Source organism: Dreissena polymorpha, chromosome 8 (genome assembly GCF_020536995.1).
Source record: "Dreissena polymorpha isolate Duluth1 chromosome 8, UMN_Dpol_1.0, whole genome shotgun sequence".
Taxonomy (NCBI): Eukaryota; Metazoa; Mollusca; class Bivalvia; order Myida; family Dreissenidae; genus Dreissena; species Dreissena polymorpha.
The window spans coordinates 76,100,820-76,106,941 of record NC_068362.1 but is presented as its reverse complement, the minus strand read 5'-3'; positions in this window follow the sequence as shown (position 1 = coordinate 76,106,941).

Sequence of the window (6,122 nt, the reverse complement as noted above, 5' to 3'; positions counted from 1 at the left end):
AAGTACATAATTCATCGATAAGTCGTTTAATTTATAAAACATGAAATGGAGTTTCAGCACATTTGAAAAGAAAATAGAAAACAAACCCGTTGGAATTTTCATCGGCGATTATTTAGATCGAGTTCAATCATTAAAGATTAACTTTCTACGCGATAACTACTTTGGTTAACTGCAGACAGTCAATTTTTCGAGGACGCTTTATTTAAGTAAATTTTTTTTCTCAATATTTTATGTTATATACATGTGTAATAATTCAGTAGAAATATTATATCAATATGACTCGAAAGTATCACACAATGTCTGGTTGAACTTGATATAAAAACAATGAAACACAAGCAAAATAAATCTATATGTTTATGAATGTATTTAAGAAATGCATATTATGCTTCGTCTTAGATTGTAGATTTGTGTGTATGGATGAATGAAGGCACATAAAAATGAAAGTTTATGTGAATCCGTATGATATGTATCATTACACCGTATTGCTGCATTTATCTACAACTATATATTAATGTATGTCAATAAGAACAAGACAAGTATTACAAATACATAACATACCGAATTATAATCCCAAAATGTAAATAGAATAGTATTTCGAATGTCATGCGAAACCGTATTGAGTGTGTTTTGTTTGCCAAATTGCGTAATCAATTGTAGAAAGGCATGAAACAAATGTATATCTGCCAAAAAGGAAATTGCTTTATTGCTTTATTGCTGATTTCGCTACAGCTGGCAAAAACATCTTCCGACAGAACCTCGAATGCCTCAATGAACAAGACAAAACACTGATGGCACATATAATAGCGAATATATTGAAGACGTCACATTATATACAAACACCATAGAAAAACATGTTGATTTGAAAATAATTCTTGAGGGTTACAGTGATTGGGAAGGTTTTAATGGAACACCGTAATACACAATAAAACTCCATTGATCTAACCGGCTTTTATTAAAAAGACCAACATCAAAATAGAATACACTTAATGAAACTAATTAAATCTGATATCAAATTTGCATTATGGTTTTGTAAAAATATGAAACGGCACACCAAGGAATATAGTGAAGTCAGTATTTTAATTATAACGCGCAACCGCTTGATTAATACTATCTTGTTATGGATATTACAATGAGCTAAATCATGTGCTTATCATTTATAAACATGTTATATTGTAATGTTTTGGCATCGATTAATTGTGTACCTATGTGCTAAATTTAAAAAAAGAACTGAAAATTACGCTGTGATAAAATTATACCAGCACAGCCATTTTTGCAAAAATGAACACCTTTATTGATAACACAAACATAATCGTGATTTAATGGAATAACATTATTTATGTATGATGCTGATTTCAACAAATCTGAACCGAGATATGTAGTAACCTGTTCTTAAAAATGATTACATTTGTCAAACTCTCAGATAGTATACATTTCAAAAGTTACCCAAGTTCTCAACAGCTAAATGTTATAATCACGTGTCTTAAGAGATAGTTGTATTTTACCGACTGCTGTGTTCCCTAATTAATTTTGGAAGAAAATTAAGTACACACATTGTGTCAGGCTTGCTCTTCATACATGTATTTGCATAGAAATCTGATTTTAATGTATAAAAGATGTTTTACTGGATATCGGTCGGTCTGTCTGTCGGTAGACCAGTTCGTTTCCCTTTCCGATTAATAACTCGTCAACAAATTACCGATTGGCTGTATACTTCACAGGTACATAGACCTTGAACAGTAGATGCGCCTATTGAATTTGGGTCAGTAGGTCAACGGTCAAGGTCACTTCCACCCTAAGTGTGAAAATCGTTTGCGATCAATCACTCGTCAACGAATTGTGTGCTTTGCTTGATATTTCCAATATGAATTAGCCTTGATACTTTCCATATGAATCTGCCTTGCACAGTAAATAGACCAAAGGTCAAGGTAACTGTCACAATAAGTGCGAACATTGTTTCTTATCAATAACTCGTGATCGAATTGACCGATTGACTTGATATTGCACATCGGCCTTGGGCAGTAGATATCCCTTATTAAAATTGGAGTCGATAGGTTAAAGGTCAAGGTCAGTGTCATCATAAGAAGTTCTAAAATCGTTTCAGATCAATAACTTGTCAACGAATTGACTGATTGGCATGATTCTACGCATGTGCATTTGCCATTGACAGCACACAGCCCTTAGTTTTAATAATATAATATTCTCAACCCATTTAATATAACGATGATTTACCAGAAGTGCATAATTCTGTGTCAACTAAAAACTTAGTGGGTAAGTCACGCGCATATGATAATATTAACTCTAATGGTCAGTTTTGTTGCAAACAAATCCTGTGTTAAGGCCCTGTTTTGGGGGAGGGCAAATGTTATTATGGATTTCGTTTAATAATACAACATAACTTTCGACGTGAAAAAAATGTGACGTAATAAACTTGTAAATCCATTTTGAACAAAAATGACTTTTCTGCGTTATTTTCATGTGTCTTGCTAACACAAAAAACGGATTGCATAATTTTATTTCGCCAGAAGATTGAAAACATCATTTAAAAAAGGAAACAATGTACGTATTGTACACTATTTTTGTATATTAAAAATACACATGCATACTTAAACAAGTATATATATCTGCTAGGTGCAAATCAAGGGGCGTATCGACGTTTTTTTCCTTAACTCAGGCCCGTCTTCATTCGTATTGCAAAATGTAATGTTCACGTCCTTTGTGGAATTTGAACAGTTGCTTTTAAAACTTCAGCACGTTTGTAAATCATCCAGGCACATTTCATGCATTTTCTATATTGTGAGCCTTATTATAGGTTTCTGAGTGCATTTAATCAGGCACGTGTTCCTACGATTTGAATCGACGCTAATAAACCCAAGCACGTTTGTTAAAATCTTATGAACTGGTCACAGATGTTTACAAGGATCTAGCATTATTTGAAAATAAATGCGAATGTTAAATAGATGGCTTATTCAAATAAAAATCTGGAAAGACGTCAAATATTCAGCGTTCGCAAAGGAAGGTCTTTAAAAAAAAGGACATTGTTTGTTGTTGTGTACATGGATTAATCTGAAGCTTAAAGTTCAGTAAGTGAGTAACGGAAATACATTAAAGAAAAGTATCGAATCCTCTATAACAAAATTTGTTACAACCGGAAGTACCATAATTAGAGCACTCAAGTAATCATGGTCAATGTATCGTTGTAAATCAATTTATCAACACGGGTGTTCTAATAAACAAGATTTAGCTCCTAAGGGTGAGTTCTTTGCATCAAAGTATCCGAACGACACATTTGTGACTGGCTGAAATGAAATGAGAATGCAAACATTAATAGGATTTCAATAGTGTACGTAATTATCCAAATAACTCAGAAACGGAATAATTTTGTTGAAAAAAAAGAGCTTCAGCGTTCATTTGCAATTCAAATTTTTGTAAAGTTTCACAATAAAACCGTTTTGCAATAAATTTAAACATTTAAACTAATTGATTCAAATTGATTTGACAAGGTAAAAAGAAAGTTTTAAATGATATATATTTTTTTTTTTTTTTTCAAATACAACATTGCTGAATAAGGCATTTAGCAGGTCAACATTCATACAGTGATAAAAATGATATGTGAAACAATCGGGTAAGAAAGCGTATAATTTTGTAATAAATTCAGTGCAGAAACCAAATGCGTAATCGATAACCGCATTTATATGCCATATTGCAACTACTAAAGTCAACTGAAATCGTAAAGCTTAATTTTCTATGTACTTGTCAAATGAACCATTAAAGCACATGTGGTAAGTTTCCAAAACACAGATGATGTATATTTATGGAGCGTCGAACCTCACACTTGGCCCATATTTAATTCAGTTCACATAGAGTCAATAAAGATTTTATTACCATACACATTGTATACGTGTTAATTTTATTTATCAGACTATATAACGTGACTGGAGCAATACGAACAAAAAAATTCTTTAAGGTTGCTTTCGTTGAGAATACATATAAATTTATAACCCATTTATGCAAATTATAAATAAAATTCAAGAAAATACATTAACCAACATGTAAATGACCCGCCGTACACAATTAATTGTAAAATATTTATTATAAACTGCTGCATCGCTACTACGTGCCAGAAAAGTGCTTGTTTCATAACGCTTGTAAACATTTAAACATGTGTTTATGCCTTTGCCATTTGTCTCGAAAAACAAAGTCGTTTGCTTATGTTATAGAGATTGGTATGAACAAAGTTCAGGAAATTTCGTGTTATTCTGTGGTTGATGAAATCATGTTAATAGCGTTCTTTTGAAAATTAGCAAAATATAATGTATACGTTGTGGTATTAAACGAAATTTCCTAACCTATTTTATTTAAACGATTAAATGTAATGCTGTATATTAACATATTCAACATTTCGTAGTTGTTTCTGAATTTCAAAATCGCACTTCATATCATAAAATGAAAACGCTTCTTAAAGACACGCTTTGATCATTGTGAATGTTACAGTAACAAAGCGCTAAAAGATACATATGAAATACACCTAGACTTAGCGTAATTAAAGCGTTTGACAACTTGACAGTACATGCCAATCACATGAAATCCGGGGCTTCATAGCTTCGCACTATTAATGAACCATGATATTATGTACATCGGTAGTTTGATATAACTTAGTTTTTATGTCTTAGTAGTGTATACCAACTAATAAGTTTAGGGTTAGTTGGTTTGCGTTGTTCCTACACCCCCCCCCCCCAAAAAAAAATAATAAAAAAATTAAAAATTAAAAATTAAACAAAATCATGAAACCCATTGCCACTAAAATATTTATCTATTCATGATCAGTTAATGATTGTTTTAATGAGCAATTAAAGTTATGTGTCTAACAGATGTTTTTATTTCTAAAAAGCACTTTATAAGGGATTGTTGTCGACGAAATAACCGATGATAACCATGCCGATTTACTTCGTTCACAAGTTAAAGCATTATATCTTTTCTGTATTAGACAGACACTGTTAGGAGCTTAAGTTCTCATTTTCTTGTTAGCCAACTTTTCATTGTTAGCAAACCCACAACCGTAAATACTGCTTTGCAACTATATGCATACTGTAAATCGATGAAATGTCAATTGGCGAGTTATCGTGCACAATTAAGTATGTACTTTCAATAGCATACCGCTTGGAAGAATTAATACATAGTACAGACCACAACATAAATAAAAAGGTTTGTCGATGCGTAGTATACTCTAAATAATAGAACCCAGCTCGGAAAGATTTATTTCTAAACGGCATTGATACACATTGTTCATAAAGTTACATAAAAGCAGAGCCTGTATTTACTATGCTAACATATCATAAATATATTTGCTTAGTAATATTGGTGTGCAAGAAATAAAATAAAACTCAATGTTCATTGCTCGCTAAAACAATACGTACTCACACGTCTTCAGATTAACTCATTTTATTCAGGTCGCGAAAATATAATGTATTTTTAATGCGGGGTAATTTATATTTGTTGTACAATAATGTATAATTAGAGTTTATACTACTTAATGGGAAATAATTAAATACCTCTGTATTTTATTTTTTATGAAACGCACGTGCAATTGCATTATCAAATAATGATCATTTACTATAAGTTTGCCTCAGTGATATCGTTGTATATGTAAGCTTTATACTCCCTATCAATATTGTGTGTGCAAACAACAGTATCAACAACCGCGACATGTTATTACTCTTGTGCCAATGACATTTTGATGGATGTTTGAATTGCATCCTAATGATCAAGACATTAACCTCTCACGCATATCAGTTTGTACATCTTTATCTGTTTTTTAGATTATTATGCATTATGTTGCTAACTGTCTTGACAAAGCAATTGTTTACTTATATAAATATCGAAACAGTAATGGAATTGTGAATCGTTGCGAGAGCTATTGCCTTGGAGATGTTTAGGTAGTTGCAGTTTTCCTATGTACGTTATTCATACAGTACATTAATATATATAATTGTGTTTATTTGTACAAATAAAATATAAATTATGGAATAAACAAAAATGGCAAATAACTATTTTATCGTAATGCAATAACTTAATACAAACTATGCTATGAATTAACAAGTGAACAAAACTCGTTCCCATGTTGG